The sequence below is a fragment of the Cetorhinus maximus genome, chromosome 2, assembly GCF_964194155.1.
Source record: "Cetorhinus maximus chromosome 2, sCetMax3.hap1.1, whole genome shotgun sequence".
In the NCBI taxonomy this organism is placed as follows: Eukaryota; Metazoa; Chordata; class Chondrichthyes; order Lamniformes; family Cetorhinidae; genus Cetorhinus; species Cetorhinus maximus.
The window spans coordinates 76,414,160-76,432,728 of record NC_135880.1 but is presented as its reverse complement, the minus strand read 5'-3'; positions in this window follow the sequence as shown (position 1 = coordinate 76,432,728).

Here is an 18,569-nt window from a genome sequence, read left to right as displayed (position 1 = left end):
TACCTACTGGAACTAGAGTCCCTGCCTGGTCACCTGCCCATGCAATCAGACAACCCCTGACCCTTTTGATCTCTCCCTGTTGCCTCCAACCTCCCCTTGCCCCAGGTTTCCAATCCCCCTCCCCCCCACCTTTTGTTGATATCAAATGCACTGTGGGGTGGAATCTTGTGCTTTCTCCCATGGTGAGTTTGGTGTTGGGTGGGGGGGTGGCATTTATGCAGGTGGGCGGTAACCATGCTGCTTTCACACCTCCATCCCCGTTATGTCCATGGCTAACACTTCCCGTCCCCCTGCCAAAGGAGATCCTTAAGTAGGCCCATTAATGCTCATTTAAGGGCCTCCCACTGCTGGTTTTAACCCTGCCACAGGTGGTGGGATTACCATGCAGGGAACATAACATGCAAACCCTGGCATGTTTGCTAGCATTTTCTGGAGTTGAGGGGGGGTGTTGGGGGATCCTTGGTTAAAGGCACTCAGTGCCTAATCAAGGGACACGGCACCGGGAATGGGAGTCTACTGAGGGCCACACATTGCCCTTGCTGCCGACTCACCTTCACCCCATGACCCTTCACCTAAACCTGGGTGCCTCCTTGATCTGAGGCCTTGTGTGGTACGGGCAGCAGCCACCACCTCCCCAGTGGCACTGCTGTATACATCCCTCGGGGTCCTGGATCCCAGTGGAAGGCATGCCTCTGGCCTGTTAGATGCCTGATACAAGATGTAATGGGCCTTCTTGGAAAGAGGCGGCAGGGGGGTCTCCAGTTGGCAGCTGAGACACCTGTTGCCTCCACAAGATCCCGCCCATGGAGTTAAAGCTCCATGACCTGCGGGGAAATCCTGATTTCCAGGTTTTCTGAGTTCTGCTGGCCCCTTGCCTTCGCTTCCATGCTTCAAGGAAGTTAGAACTCCCCCCTTGATGTCACCTAAATTTGGATCATGATATACCTAATGTAAGCTTGTCTCCGAATATCAATGAATGGAAAAATGCAGGAAGGTTTTGTCATTATCGACCTATTTCTTTTGTTCAGGTTTCTAGTCCAAATTGAAATTAATTTAAAATATATAAATTCAATTGTTAATGCTTAGGAAAACAAAATCATTTTTAATAGAATACAGAAAGTGTTAGTAATTTATGTAAATGCGAGCATCTCACCCTGTGCAGGCAAACCTCCTCTGAAAATAAAGGAAGAACTTTCTGGTATCAGAACCAGCAGGACATAATTGTTCTTGGAAGAAATTATATCAGCATTTCGTGGCAATCCTAATGATATCAATGAACTGGAAAGATCTTGCTGCAAATCAGAATTAGTGAACTGTATTTTGTTAAGTACTGTTATGCATAAAGAACATTTAATACATTGCATATATTTACATATTTTTTCATAACAATTAAAGCATTATTTTTTGATTAAGTGCAAAATATATTATTGCAGACATCTTTAAGAACAGTTAATTTTGAGAAAAGTACTACTGATTCCTGTAGATGTACAATACCCATTTATTTTCCACAGCACTTAGAAGTTAATTTTTGCATGCTGCTTCAAAACTGCGATTCCTTCCAAAAACTTAAACTCCTGCTGGTTATTAAGAATGCCGAAAAACACACCCTGTACAGATTCACAGAATGAATCATGACTCCTAAAAATAACACCAAGGAATGAAAGTGATGATAAGCTCCATTCTCCCTGGTGGAGTAGTTTTATAATGAGTACATCCTGTCTCCAGAGAGAAATCTGTATATTACATAGGTGTAGTGAAGTCAAGATGAGTTAGAAAAGTTCTTGCAATTTTTGGAATTTAGGCTGTTTAGGATATGCTTTATGCCTGGAAATTGAGACTTTAGTTGAAAGCATTAAATTCAGTCATTATCTAGATAGAAAATATATATATGCATAGGTAGGTCCGTCATATCCTAATAGTATCAGGTGAATTCTGAAATGTTACTTGGTCTGGGAATGTTATTTAAATTCTCACAGTTTTAGAACCATACAGCAGTTACAGACCCAGAGGTTAAATGCCTGTCAGAAACATAGGGAGAGAAAAATTTGATTGTGCCCATTAGTGGACGCAGGGATCACAATGCACAATAATCCCATTCCTAATGGAAGTGATGCAGGCAGCATGCAAACCTTGCTCATTTCCATGATTGTAGTGTACATCCCAGCGCTCAATGCATAGTTGAATGCTGCACAGCTCAACAGGGAACCCAACTTTGTGCAAGGCTAGCACCAATGAAAACTGGCCTGCACTATTTAAAACCAGCCTGCACCTCTGAAAAGGAAGGTGCATTCTGGCTGCAGCAGCTCATTCAACTGGCTGTTACAAACACTAGGAACAGGAAGGAAGTAGTGTAATGGAGCAGCAGACCAGGAAGAGGGCTCCTAGGTTCTCAGATGCAGCACTGGATGCCGTGGTGCAGGGGTTAGAAAGGAGACTGAAGTCACCTTATTCTAGGAAGCCCTCCATAATTACACTGCTAAGACAGTGAGAGCAAATAGCCATGAAAATCAATGCCAGGAGTCTGGCCTTGAGGACCTGAGGACTGTGTCAGGAGAAGTTCAATGACCTTACATGAATGGTCAAGGTCAGTGAATGTATCTTCAAATGCCATATCCTATCGACTGTGCAATAAACCTCACACACAGTTTGATGCACCATAGGGGGAGGCAGTGGTGTAGTGGTATTGTCACTGGACTAGTAATCCAAGACCCAGAGTAATGCTCTGGGAACACTGGTTCAAATCCCAACATGGCAGATGGTGGAATTTGAATTCAATAAAAATCTAGTACCATTTTTAATTGTTGTTAAAAATCCATCTGGTTCACTAATGTCCTTTAGTGAAGGAAATCTGCTGTCCTTACCTGGTCTGGCCTACATGTGACTCCAGACCCACAGCAATGTGGTTGACTCTTAACTGCCCTCTGAAATGGCCCAGCAAGCCATTCAGTTGTATCAAGCTGCTAAAAGGTCTAAAAGGATGGACCACCTGCCATTGACCTAGGCACCAGAAACAACAAAGGCAAGCCCAGCCCTGTTGACCCTGCAAAGCCTTCCTTACTAACATCTGGGGGCTAGTGCCAAACTAGCACAGACTAGTCAAGCAACAGCCTGACAGAATCATACCTTACAGATGCCACCATCACCATCCCTGGGTATGTCCTGGCAGACCCAGCAGAGGTATAGGCACAGTGGTGTACAGTTGGGAGGGAGTTGCCCTGGGAGTCCCCAACATTGACTCTGGAACCCATGAAGTCTCATGGCATCAGGCCCAAACATGAGCATGTATTGCATACTGCACCCCCCACCTGTGATATACAGAGCAAAGTGATTCCACTATTAATGGATCAGATCTAAGCTCTGCAGTCCTGCCACATCCAGTCATGAATGGTGGACAATGAAAGGCTTCACAAATATCCCCATCCTCAATGATGGAGGAGCCCAGCACATCAGTGCAAAAGATAAGGCTGAAGCATTTGCAACAATCTTCAGCCAAAGGTGCCAAGTGGATGATCCATCTTGGTCTTCTCCGAGGTCCCCAGCATCACAGATGTCAGTGTTCAGGCAATTCAATTCACTCCACCTGATATCAAAAAATGGCTGAAGCCACTAGATATTGCAAAGGCTATGGGCCCTGATAATAGTACTGAAGACTTGTGCTCCAGAACTTACAGTGCCCCTAGCCAGGCTGTTCCAGTACAGCTACAATACTGGCATCTACCTGGCTATGTGGAAAATTGCTGAGGTATGTCCTGTCCACAAAAAGCAGGACAAATCCAACCCGGCCAATTACGGCCTCATAAGTCTACTCTTGATCATCAGTAAAATAATGGAAGGGGTCATCAATAGTGCTATCAAGTGGCACTTGCTTAGCAATAACCTGCTCCCTGACACTTAGTTTGGCTTCCACTGGGGCCACTCAGCTCCTGACCTCATTACAGCCTTGGTCCCAACATGGACAAAAGAGCTGAACTCCAGAAGTTGAGGTGAGAGTGACTGCCCTGGACATCAAGGCAGCATTTCACTGAGTGTGGCATCAAGGAGCCCTAGCAAAACTGGAGTCAATGGAAATCAGGAGGAAAACTCTCCACTTGTTGGAGTCATACCTAGCACAAAGGAAGGTCGTTGTGGTTGTTGCAGCTCAGTCATCTCAGTCCCAGGACGTTACTGCAGGAGTTCCTTAGAGTAGTATCCTAGGCCCAACAACTTTCAGCTGCTTCATCAATGGACTTCCATCCATCCTAAGGTCAGAAGTGGGGATGTTTGCTGATGATTGCACAATTTTCAGTACCATTCGTGACTCCTCAGACACTGAAGCAGTTCATGTCCAAATGCAGCAAAACCTGGGCAATATGATAAGTGGCAAGTAACATTTGCACCACACAAGTGCCAGGTAATGACCATCTTCAACAAGACAGAATCTAACCATTGCCCCTTGATATTCAATGGCATTACTGTCACTGAATCCTCCACTATCAAAATCCTAGGGTTACCATTAACCAGAAACTGAACTGGACAAGCCATATAAATACTGTGGCTACAACAGCAGGTCAGAGACTAGGAATCCTGCAGTGAGTAACTCACCTCCTGACTCCCCAAACCTGTCCACCATCTACAAGGCACAAATTAGGGGAATGATGGAATACTCTCCACTTGCCTGGATGAGTGCAGCTCCCACGACACTCAAGAAGCTTGACACCATCCAGGGCAAAGCAGCCCGCTTGATTGGCACCACATACACAAACATTCACTCCCTCAACCACCGACACACAGTAACAGCATTGTGTACCATCTGCAAGATGCACTGCAGGAACTCACCAAGGCTCCTTCGACAGCACCTTCCAAATCCAGAACCACTACCATCTAGAAGGACAAGGGCAGCAGATAGATGGGGACACCACCACCTGGAAGTTCCCCTCCAAGTCACTCCCCATCCTGACTTGGAAATATATCGCCGTTCCTTTACTGTCACTGGGTCAAAATCCTGGAACTCCCTCCCTAACAACACTGTGGGTGTACCCACACCACACGGACTGCAGCGGTTCAAGAAGTCAGCTCACCACCACCTTCTCAAGGGCAATTAGGGATGGGCAATAAATGCTGGCCCAGCCAGCGAAGCTCACATCCCATGAATGAATAAAAAACCACTGCCATCATTCAGCAGGAATCTCTAGTAATCAGGACTGATGCCTAACATTCATGTGCTCCACCTCAACCACACACACTTACACACTTACCACTACTATAGTGCTCACACCTGCATCTTGCAGCTCCCACATACTTCCAGCCATTCAGCTATGAGAGGCACATCGCCCATATATAGTGTAACATATTCACTGACATTCTTTCCTCTCTCTTGCAGGACAGAGTGGCAGCAGGAACAAACCATTGGGTGACAGGCACGGGTACATCTCCAGAACCCTTTGGCATCCTTGAAGCAGCTGTTACTCAGGATCCTGGATGACGGTGTGAAGCTGCCTTATGCAACTTCTCAAACCCCATTTCACTGTCAGCCACAATTAGTTATGATATACAAGCTTCAGATGATATAACTGTGCACCCCTTCCTTTCCACCCCCTCCACTGCCTCACCCCCAACCCGATCCTTCTACATTTTTGCTTTCAGCTACCCAAGGCCGCTGCCTGGCCAGCCAGTGCAGTCTCACATGAAGGGCATAAGCAAGAGCAGATGTCTGTTGAAGAAGCACAGCCACTTGATTTGACACTTGCAGCCATCAACTCAGATATTGGCATTGCACATTCCTTAGAGGATAGCATTGTGCTGGGATCAGTATGTGGTGAATCATCTGGCACAAGCAGACTACAGCCAGGCTAGGAGGAAGGTTAGTTTATGTTCCAGCTCCCCGGAGGGTGAGGTTGCAGACATGTTCTGCTACAGGGGACTCAGATGAGGACATCACAGCATCACAGATGCCAGTTTTCAGCCATTTTGATTCACTCCATGTGATAACAAGAAACAGGTGAAGGCACTGAATACAGAAAAGGTTATGGACCCTGACACAATCCAGGCTCTATTATTGAAGACTGGTGCTCCAGAGCTAGCTGCGTTCCTAGCCAAGCTGTTCCAGTACAGATACAACATTGGTATTACTGACAAAGAGGAAAATTGCCCAGGTAAGTCCTATCTACAAAAAGCTGGACAAATCCAACCTGGCAAATTACCCCGTCCCATCAGTCTACTCTCAATCATCAGCAAAGTGATGGAAGGGGTCATTGATGGGGCTATCAAACAGCACTTACTCAGCAACAACCTGCTCACCCATGCTCAGTTTGAGTTCCAACAGCAGCATCTGGCTCCAGTGCTCATTACAGCTTTGGTTCAAACTTGGACAAAAGAGCTGAATTTCACAGGAGAGGTGAGAGTGACTGCCCTTGACATCAAGGCAGCATTTGACCAAGTGTAGCATCATGCAGCCCTAGCAAAATTAAGGCAAATGATAATCAGGGGGAAACTCTCCACTTGTTAGTGTCATACCTAGCACAAAGGAAGATGTTTGTGGTTGTTGATGGCCAATCATCTCAGCCCCAAGGCATCATGCTTGAGTTCCTCAGGATTGTGTCCTAGACCCATTGATTCAGATACTTCAGCATTGACCTTCCCTCTATTATAAAAGTGAAAAGTGGGGGTGTTCGCTGATGATTGCAGTGTTCGGTACCATTCACAATTCCTCATATATGGTAACAGTGTGCGTCCGGTGCTTGGGCTGATAAATGTGTCATGATCCCCATAGAGGCCAATAACTTTTAAAAAGAAATTCAAACTTCGAGTGAATGGCTGAAAGGATCACATGACAAGATTTCAAATTTTAAGACTTTTACTATAATACACAAACTAAAAACAACAGTGGCTAATACTATTTCAGTAGGCAACTTATACTCTAAACTACAGAACAGATCTCCCATTTAACAGTTAAAATGACCAGAAATCTCCCGCTATGGCTACACTTTACTCTGACCCTTAAGTAGACACTTCATTCTCTAGGAACCAGTCCAAAGTGATTCTTAGCTCCTTTTCTCATTTCCAGCTGAATGACTTCTAATCCCTGAACTGACTTTCACGGTATGGGCTACCCTGGAGATCCCTCCCTCTAGCCAAAGCTAGGCTAATTTTCCAGCTTCATTTAAGCCCTCACAACTTTAGACTCTTCAATCCATGTGTGAGCTCCCACCTGCATTTTTCATGGTGAAAAATAGACACTTAATGAACTTTATCTCTCTGTTCTCTCTCGCTTGAATCCTTGCAGACTGACCCTGTCTGTGAGGTTCAGGGGTATTTTTAGGGAAGCCTGTAACCCATTGCTACAAATGGCTTTGTATGGACTCTCCTCTCAAAGCTCAGCTCCATGGCAACATGAATTACATGGGCCCTGTATTGAGATAGAAATTCTAATTGGCTATCCTATAGATCCCCAATCTCATTCTATTTTGGAATTAAATAGACAGATTAAAGTATAACTGTTCACAAAACCTGACATTCCTAACACCTCTCTGCACTTTGGAGACTAACAGTCTATCCACCGTTAGTAGGGTCACTCTGGTTATTATTTACAGGTGTGACTATCTTGCACCTTCTTCCCAGTTAAATAATCTAGGTCCCCTTTACCTCTAACAACCACGCTACCCAGATTTATGGTCAGCAGGATATAGAACAGGTCATATGACTCCCTTCATTCCTCCATTTTACCTTAAATTAAAGACACAATAGCAAAACAGAACTATCTTATAAAAGCTCACATTTGTAACAAGCGGGAAATGACATTCGCACCACACAAATGCCAGGTAATGGCCATCAGCAACAAGAGATCCAGGCCAGTGGAGTGTACTTCATCACACTCCTGACTTAACATAGAAACATAGAAACTAGGAGCAGGAGTAGGCCATTTGGCCCTTTGAGCCTGCTCCGCCATTCAATATGATCATGGCTGATCCTCTATCTCAACCCCATACTCCTACTCTCTCTCTATACCCCTTGATGACCCTAATATTCAACAATTTATCAATTTCTTTCTTGAATATACTCAGTGACCCGGCCTCCACAGCCTTCTGTGGGAGAAAATTCCACAGGTTGACCACCCTCTGAGTGAAGAATCTTTTCCTTATCTCAGTCCTAAATGGCCTGCCTCATATCCTGAGACTGTGGCCCCTGGTCCTCGACTCTCCAACCAGGGAAAACATCCTCCATGCATCTTGTCTGTCTAGCCCTGTTAGAATTTTATACATTTCCATCAGATCCCTTCTTGTTCTTCTAAACTCTAGCGAAAACAGGCCCAGTTGAACCAATCTCCCCTCATACGACAGTCCTGCTATCCACAGTATCCGTCTAGTGAACCTTCACTGCACTCCCCCTATAGCATGTATATCCTTTCTTAGGTAGGGAGACCAAAACTGCATGCAATACTCCAGGTGTGGTCTCATCAAGGCCTTGTATAACTGCAGTAAGACATCCCTACTTCTGAACTCAAATCCTCTTGCAATGAAGGCCAACATACCATTTGTCTTCCTAACTGCTTCCTGCACCTGCCTATTTACCTTCATTGACTGGTGTGCAAGGACACCCAGATCCCTTTGTACATCCACATTTCCCAATATATCACCATTTAAATAATACTCTGCCTTTCTGTTTTTCACACAGAAACATAGAAACACAGAAAATAGGAGCAGGGGTAGGATATTCGGCCCTTCGAGCCTGCTCCACCATTCGTTATGATCATGGCTGATGATCCAACTCAATAGCCTCTTCCCGCTTTCTCCCCATATCCTTTGATCCCTTTCACCCCAAGAGCTATATCTAACTCCTTCTTGAAAATATACAATGTTTTGGTCTCAACTACTTTCTGTGGTAGCGAATTGCACAGGCTCACCACTCTCTGGGTGAAGAAATTTCTCCTCATCTCAGTCCTAATTGGTCTACCCTGTATCTTCAGACTGTGACCCCTGGTTCTGGACTCCCTGTATCTGGACTTCCCTATGTCGGGAACATCCTTCCTGCATCTACCCTGTCTAGTCCTGTTAGAATTTTATAGGTTTCGATGAGATCCCACCTCATTCTTCTGAACTCCAGCAAATATAATCCTAACCGACTCAATCTCTCCTTGTATGTCAGTCCCGCCACCCCAGGGATCAGTCTGGGAAACCTTCGCTGCGCTTCCCCTATAGCAAGAACATCCTTCCTCAGATAAGGAGACCAAAACTGCACACAATATTCCAGGTGTGGTCTCACCAAGGCACTGTATAATTGCAGCAAGACATCCCTGCTCCTGTATTCGAATTCTCTGGCTATGAAGGCCAACATACCATTTGCCTTCATTACTACCTGCTGCACCTGCATGCTTACCTTCAACGACTGGTATTCGAGGACACCCAGGTCTCGTTGCACATTCCCCTCTCTCAATTTATAGCCATTCAGATAATAATCTGCCTTCCTGTTTTTGCTACCAAAGTGGATAACCTCACATTTATCCACATTATACTGCATCTGCCATGCGTTTGTCCACACACTCAGCTTGTCCAAATCACACTGAAGTATCTCTGCATCCTCCTCACAGCTCACCCTCCCACCCAGCTTTGTGTCATCTGCAAATTTGGAGATATTACATTTAGTTCCCTCACCTAAGCAATTAACTTCACATTTATTCACATTATATTGCATCTGCCATGTAATTGTCCACACACACAACTTGTCTAAATCACCCTGAAGGCTCCTTGCATTCTCCTCAAACTCATAACCCCACCCAGTTTTGTGTCGTCAGCAAACTTTGAAATATTGCATTTGGTTCCCTCATCCAAGTCATTTATATATATTGTGAATCGCTGGGGCCCAAGCACTGATCCCTGAGGTACACCACTAGTCACCGCCTGCCACCCGGAAAAAGACACATTTATTCACACTTTCTGTTTCTGGTCTGTCAACCAATTCTCAATCCATGCCAGTAAATTACCCCCAATCGCATGTGCTTTAATTTTGCCCACTAGCCTCTTATGCGGGACCTTAGCAAAAGCCTTCTTGAAATTCAAATACACCACATCCACTGGTTCTCTCTTATCTATTCTACTAGTTACATCCTCAAAAAACACCAGTAGATTAGTTAAGCATGATTTCCCTTTCATAAAACCATGCTGATTGCCTAATCCCATTAATGCTTTCCAAGTGTTCTGTTACCACGTCTTTTATAATAGACTCTGGCATTTTCCCCATTACTGATGTTAGACTAACTGGTCTGTAATTCTCTGTTTTTTATCTCCCTCCTTTTTTAAATAGTGGGGTTACATTTGCCACCCTCCAATCTGTAGGAACTGCTCCAGAGTCTATAGAATTTTGGAAGATGACCACCAATGCATCCAATATTTCCAGGGCCACTTCCTTAAGTACTCTGGAATGTAGATTATCAGACCCTGGAGATTTTTCAGCCTTTAATCCCATTAATTTCTCTAGCACCATTTTTTTTACTAATACTGATTTTCTTCAATTCCTCCCTCTCACTCGACCCTTGGTTCCCTAACATTTCTGGGAAATTATTTGTGTCCTCTTTTGTGAAGCCAGCACCAAAATATGTGTTCAATTCTTCTGCCATTTCTTTGCTCCTCATTATAATTTCCCCCATTTCTGAGTGTAAGGGACCTACATTTGTCTTTGTTAATCTTTTTCTTCTCACATATTTATAGAAGCTTTAACAGTCTGTTTTTATGTTCCATGCAACTTTACTCTCATATTCAATTTTCCCCTTCTTGATCAATCTTTTTGTCCACTTTGCTGAATTCTAAACTGCTCCCAATCCTCAGGCTTGTTGCTTTTTCTGGAAATTTTATGTCTCCTCTTTGGATCTAATACTATCCTTAATTTCTTTTGTAAGCCATGGTTGAGCCACCTTTCCTGTTTTATTTTTGCACGAGACAGGAATGAATAATTGTTGTAATTCATGCATATGTTCCTTAAATATTAGCCATTGCCTATCCAGTGTCAACACTTTTAATAAGGTTCCCCAATCCATCATTGCCAACTTGCACCTCATACCCTCATAGTTTCCTTTATTTAGATTCGGACCCTAGTTTCGGATTCAACTTCTTCACTCTCCATCCTAGTGAACAATTCTACCCTTTTGTGGTCAGTCTTCCCCAAGGGACCCCAGACAACAAGATTGTTAATTAATCCTTTCTCATTGCACAATACCCAGTCTAGGATAGCCTGTACTCTAGTTGGTTCCTCAATGTATTGGTCTAAAAAAACCATCACGTGCACACGCCAGGAAATCCTCTTCCACAGTATTATTGCTAGTTTGGTTTGTCCAATCTATATGTAGATTAAAGTTACTCATGATTACAGTTGTACCCTTATTGCATGCATCTCTAATTTCCTGTTTAATGTCTTCTCTTACATCTCCATTACTGTTTGGGGGCCTATAGACAACCGCCACCAATGTTTTCTGCCCCTTGGTGTTTTTTATCTCCACCCAAAGAGATTCCACATTATGATTTTCTGAGCCAATATCCTTCCTCACTCTTGCATTGATTTCCTCCTTTATTAACAATGCTACCCCACCTCCTTTCCCTATTTATCTGTCCTTCCTAGATATTGAATACTCTTGGATGTTCAGTTCCCATCCTTGGTCACCTTGCAGTCATGTTTCCGTAATCGCAGCTATATCATAACCGTTTATATCTATTTGCGCTGTTAATTCATCTACCTTATAATGAATGCTCCGTGCATTAAGATACAATGCCTTTAGATTTGTCTTTTTAACCTTGTTAGTCATCTTAGCTTTATTTTTCACCATGACCCCATTTGTTTTTCGCCCTTGTTTTTTCTGCCTTCCATTTTTGCTTCTTACTTTTCAGTCCTTTGTTTCTATCCTTGTTTCCCCCTCCTCTGTCTCCCTGCTCAGGTTCCCATTCCCTTGCCATTCTAGTTTAAACCCTCCCCGACTGCACTAGATGCCTTGTGGACAGGCTTTGGGGAGTCAGGAGATGAGTTACTCACTGCAGGATTCCTAGCCTCTGATCTGCTCTTGTAGCCACAGTATTTATATGGCTAGTCCAGTTCAGTTTCTGGTCAATGGTAACTCCCAGATGTTGATAGTGGGGGATTCAGTGATGGTAATGCCATTGAAAGTCAAAGGGTGATGATTAGATTCTCTCTTGTTGGAGATGGTCATTGCCTGGCACTTGTGTGGTGTGAATATTGTCAGCCCAAGCCTGGATATTGTCCAAGTCTTGCTGCCTTTGGACAGAGGCTGCTTCAGTGTCTGGGAGTCACGAATAGTGCTGAACATTGTGCAGTCATCATCAAACATTTCCACTTCTGTCCTTTTGATGGAAAGAAGGACTGAAACAGATGAAGATGGTTAGGCCTAGGACACTACCCTGAGGAATATAGACTGGGGTAGTAGCAGTGTAAAGAGCAGAGAGGGGCAAGAGTTCCTAAAGTGTGTTCCGGAAAATTTTCTACAGCAGCATGTTTCCAGAGAGGGGATGCACTGCTGGACCTGGTTCTTAGGAATGAGGTGGGCCAAGAGGATCAAATATCAGTAGCAGAAATTAAGGGGACAGTGATCATTGCATTACAACGATTAGGTTGGGTACTGAAAATGTCAAAGAACAATCTAGAGTAAGAATAGTTAACTGGGGGAAAGCCAACTTCAATGGGGTAAGAATGGATCTGGGCTGAATAAATTGGAATCAAAGGTTGGCAGGAATAACAGTAGCAGAACAATGGGCGACCTTCAAAGAAGAGATAGTTTGGGCGCAGTCAAGGTATATTCCCTCAAAGTGAAAAGGTAGGACACACAAATTCAGAACTCCATGGAAAACAAAAGAGATAGAGTTTAAGATGATGAAGAAAATGTGTGCTTCAGACAGATATCAGGTGGATAATATAATGAAGAACCAGGCTGAATACCGAAGAATCAGAGCGTAAGTCTAAAAAAACAAGTAAGAGAGGAAGCAAGGAGAGAGTATGAAAAAGACGGACAACTAACAGAAAAGGGAATCCCAAAGACCTCTATAGGCATATAAATAGTAAAAGGATGGTAAAAGGAGCAGGAGAACCAATTAGGGACCAAAAGAGGATTTACACATGGAGGCAGCTGACATATCAAATGAATGCTTTTCATCTGTCTTTACCAAAGAAGAAGATGCTACCCACTATTACGATATGGCAATTGCCAGGCTGACCCAATCCCAAAGAGAAACTTGGCCAAGCTATCACAACGATTTGCAATTTGTATTTTTTTACAAGAAGGTATGTGCACTGAAGTCAGAAGTAAAGAGTCCACTACCACTTTTGGAGATTTTTAAACATTAAATTAAAACATTTAGTAACAAAAGAAAACTTAAACACACAAGATTGTAGTTACACAGTTAAATTTAGTCTTCCAACATTTCCCAAAAAAATTCTACATAGCTAGACTCCCAAACTAAACACCCTTTTCAGGCAACAGCCCAAATAAATTCTTAATCTATAAAACATCCAGTAATATTACCACAAGGCACCCACTGTTGCTATAAGGGAGGTATTTCACAGTTTCTCTCTTCCTCTCACTCGACAATTGAATTCCAAGGCTTTTAATAAAACCTTGCTTTCTGCAACAAGCAAGTACTTCTCTGGAGTGGCTAGAGGCTGCTTTTTCCAGGTCTGTCTTCAAACAGTCTACCTTTTGAGATCTCACATGGTCACTCACATACAGCCTTCAATATTTCCTTAAATATGCTTGCTCCCCCTTTGATCTTTAAATCCATTGTTTTAAACTTTCTTTGGAAGTTACCTTTCCCAGAATATGAAAATCTTTCATGTTGTCATCTTGGCTTTGCTTTTGGGTCAATAAAAATATGATATCCCCACTATTTGTTTACCTATGAATTCCTGCAAGATGCAAGCCTTTTCCTTGTCACTTTCTAATTCCCCTTAGAAATTCAAACAACCTCTCAACTTATCTACAAATGCAAATTCCCATTCATACTGTACCTACTGGGATCTCATCTTGGCCTGTCCATCTCCAGTTCAAAATGCCTGCTTTTACACCTAACCCCTTTGATGACTTCAACCTTGCAGTCTGAATGTCTTCAATTTAATTAAATTAGTCACACACACACAACATACACACACAGGCCTCACACCTGCTTCAGTATCCCACAGTAATATTAAGAAAAAATGATATCCTCTTTACACCAGGCCATGGTGAAAGAGATAATTCAGGTGCTATAAGGATTAAAATTGATAAGCAGGAGGCATTAAATAGGCTGTCTATACTTAAAGTTAACAAAACACCAGGACCAGATGAGATTCATCTAAGGACGCTGAGAGAAGTAATAGTGGAATTTGCGGAAAAGTGGCCATAATTTTTCAGCCTTTCTTAAACTCGGGTGTGCCAGAGGACTGGAGAATTTCAAATGTAACACCCTTGTTCAAAAAAGGGTATGAAGATAAGTCCAGCAACTGTAGACCAGTGAGTTTAACTCTAGTGGTGGCAAAACTTCTAGAAACAATAATTTGGGACAAAATTGATAGTCACTTGGGCCATTGCGGGTTAATTAAGTAAAGCCAGCATGGATTTGTTAAGGGAAAATCATGTTTAACTAACTTGCTGGAGTTTTTAGAAGAGATAACAGAGAGGTTCTTGAGGGCAATACTTCTGATGTGGTGTAAATGCGCTTCCAAAAGACATTTGATACAATGCCACACAACAGACTTGTGAACAAAGTTATAGCTTGTGGAATTAAAGGGACAGTAGCAATGTGGATACGGAATTGGCTGAGTAACAAAAAACCGAGAGTAGTGGTTAAGGGATGTTTTTCAGGCTGGAGGACGATTTGTAATGGAGTTCCCCAGAAGTCAGTGTTGCTGGCTCTTCCTGATATATGTTAATAACCTAGGCCTTGGTGTACAGGGTACAATTTCAAAATTTGCAGATGATACAAAACTTGGAAGCATTGTGAACTGTAGGGAGGATAGTGTGAAACTTCAAAAAGACATAGACAAGTTGGTGGAATGGGCGGACAGGTAATAGTTAAAGTTCAATGCAGAGAAATGTGAAGTGATTCATTTTGGTAGGAAGAACATAGAGAGACAATATAAACTAAAGTGTATAATTCTAAAGGAGGTGCAGGAACAAAAGGACCTGGGTGTATATATGCATAACTCATTGAAGGTTGCAGGACATGTTGAGAAAACAGTTAAGAAAGCTACAGTATCCTAGGATTTACAAATAAGGGCATAGAGTACAAGAGGAAGGTGGTTGTGTTGAATTTGTATATGACACTAGTTCAGCATCAGCTGGAGTACTGCATCTAGTTCTGAGTGATGCAGTTTAGGAAAGATGTGAAGGCATTGGAGTGCAGAAAAGATGAATGAGAATAGTTCCAGGGATGCGGAACTTCAGTTAAGAGGATAGATTGGAGAAGTTGGAGCTGTTTTCCTTCAAGAAAAGAAGGTTGAGAGGAGGTTTGATAGATGTATTCAAAACCATGAGGGGTCTGGACAGAGTAGATAGGGAGAAACTGTTCCTGCTCATAAAAGGATTGAGAATGAGAGGGCACAGATTTAAATTCATTGGAAAAAGAAGCAAAAGTGACATGAGGGAAAACATTTTCACACAGCGAGTGGTTCGGGTCTGGAATGCACTGCCTGAGAGTGTGGTGGAGGCAGGTTCAATGGAAGCATTCAAAAGGGAGTTAAACTTTTTACCTGAAAAGGAAGCATGTGCGGGATTATGGGGAAAAGACAGGGGAATGGCCATAGGTGAAATGCTTATTCTGAGAGCTGGTGCTGACTTGATGGGCCAAATGGCTTCCTTCTGCACTGTAATAATTCTGTGATTCTGAGTAACTCACCCCTGACTCCCCAAAAGCTGTCCACCTTCTACAAGGATGGAATACTCTATATTTGCCTGGATGAGTGCAGCTTCAACAACGCTCAACACTATTCAGGGCAAAGCAGTCTGCTTGAGCGGCACAATATCCACCACCTAAAACATTCACTCCCTCTACCACTGGAGCACAGTGGCAGCAGTGTGTACTAAATACAAGATGCAGTGCAACAATTCACCAAGGCTCCCTCAACAGCACCTTCCAAACCCATGACTTCTACCACCAAGAAAGACAAGGGCAGCAGACGCAGGGGAACACCGCCACCTGCAAGTTTCCCTCTAAATCCCACAGCATCCTGCCTTGGAACCAAATCGCCGTTCTTTCACTGTCACTGGGTCAAAATCCTGAACCAACTTCCTAACAGCGCCGAGGGTGTACTTACACCACATGGACTGCAGCGGTTCAAAATGACAACTGACCACCACCTTCTCAATGGCAATTAGGTATGGACAATAAATGTTGGCCTTGCCAGTGATGCTCAAATCCCAAGAACAAATAAAAAAAGACAGTGGCCTGGTGGCGTACAAGTAAAGGCTGAAGGGCATGCACATTGAAATGCTTTGTGCATTGGAAGGTCTGCTACAGAGCCCTGATGTTACTGTCAAGGAGTACAGGGGGCTGCAGCTCCAACTTTGCATTTGGTTTCATGCAGAACTTTCCTCTCCAGCGAAAATGATGGCAAACTCCATGGGATCACTCGTGGACCCAGTTGTTATGCAGTGACTAATGGTTGATGTATCAGCTTCCAATGCAGAACAAGTGGAAAAAAACCTACTCAGAAGCTCAGACTGAGGTCATGAAATCTCACCTTGTTGCTATGCAAGCCCACCTTGGTAACATGCAGGGTCAGACTGCTGCCATCATGGCTGCGGATACCAGCGCTCAAAGGGATTTTCAGGATATCCCAGCAATCCAGTAATCTATGATCCAGCAGATTATTAGAATTGTCAAGGAGCCACACTGGGGAAGTGACAGTGGCTCCTTGGTGCACAATCTGCTATCATCTCTGCTGACAGCTTTCGTGCTCCCACCACTGCCACTCCATCAATGCCTGTGCTGTTGCCTGTCAGTCAGGCAGCTTTGACTATTGCCACCCATGTCGAGGTGGTACAGTCTGAAGTATGCCCTGAAGAGATCCAGAGCTGCTCATGGTTGACCCGCAAAGGCATTTGTAGACTCCCCCACAGAAAGGCCTTCCACCAACCATGCTGCAGTCACTGGTGTAGCACTGCATTGAAGGAATAGGCAAAGTTGCTCGCAAGTCAGGCACTAAGGGAATGCATAAGGGTGAATTGTTGAGTGTTGTATGTATTATTGGAAGTATTCTTGGATAAAGTGGGTATGGAATGGTTGCTTTGTCATGTATTTTATTTCAGGATTATTGACAAAGGGGCACTGTTATGGTCTGTAAAAGAGGGATAGTAAGGTGGAAGTATTGAAGATTAGGGGATCTGGTGATTTCTTCAGGGGAACTGGAGTCTGATGCAATATTCATGGACAGCCCATCTGGAAGGTGGATGTGTCTCGTCTACTTCCTGAGCTGGTTGTCGAAATGCTAGAGGCAAGGGGTGCCCCCTTGTTGATGGCCAGGTTGTGGAGGACACAGCTGATAACCACGAAGTGGAAGGCATTCTCTGAAGCATACTGGAGGGCTCCACAGTAGTCTGCTCCATGATGTTCCTCATTCCACATGGCTTTCATTGCACCAGCAATGTCCACATGGTCAGGTAGTGAAAGGGAGTCCACAGGCACATGTGGAGTGGATAGGCTTTGTTACCGATCAGCCAACCTTTGGCTTGGTGTGGTGGTTCACAGGTGGCTGGAACTGTGAACTGGAACAGGATGAAAGCATCGTGGTTGCTGCCAGGATGGTGGGAATTCACCAACATGATAACCTGAGTGTGGTTGCACACAATTTGCACTTTGAGTGAGTGGTGCCTGCTTCTCTCTGCTTAGAGAGAAGACAAAGGAGCCCCTTCTCCTAGCATGCTGGGCCAGATGCAGTGATGGAAATGGATGGTGAACTGTTTCTTATGGTGCCTGCTCCAGTTGGAAGGATTTGCTGGCGTAGTAATCGAGTGCCACAATCATCTTGATGGTTTTTGGCAGTACAGTCCTCACTGCCCTTCAGGTCTGGGATGGAGGCGGCAAACTTATGTGAGGTGGTCACAAACTTAGGTGATCACCTCCTTGGTGAAGCGCAGCCACCAAACACACTGCTCCTGGCAAGTAGGAGAAGCGTTCCTAGGTAGGTAAGGCCTCTTGCTAAGAATCCTCCTCCTCCTCCCTTTGCAAGCAGCTTATCTTTTCTGATGTCTCTGCTTCATTTCCCTGTGATGCTGCAGCTCAAGGTGAACTGCAACTATAGATCCAAAGAACACATACACAAACTGTGCCTGTTTCAGCTAAACAAAATAAGTGACAGCCATTTGCTGGTTCATTCCTCAGGGCAATGCCTTGACCAATTAGAATCAAGCTGCCTGGTTTAACTTTCAAACAATGCTTGGCAGTTAACTGTCAGTCACCATCAACTGGTACATTCTCCATTGCAACACCTCCACCAATCAGAGTCCACTTGCCAACCAATCAGCACTCTCTTCTCATACAGTATAAAGTAGTCATCTCCCTTGGATTTGTATTCCTGCGAAATGTCCTGATGTGTACAAGACCAAAAAGCTTCAACAAGAATTGGCT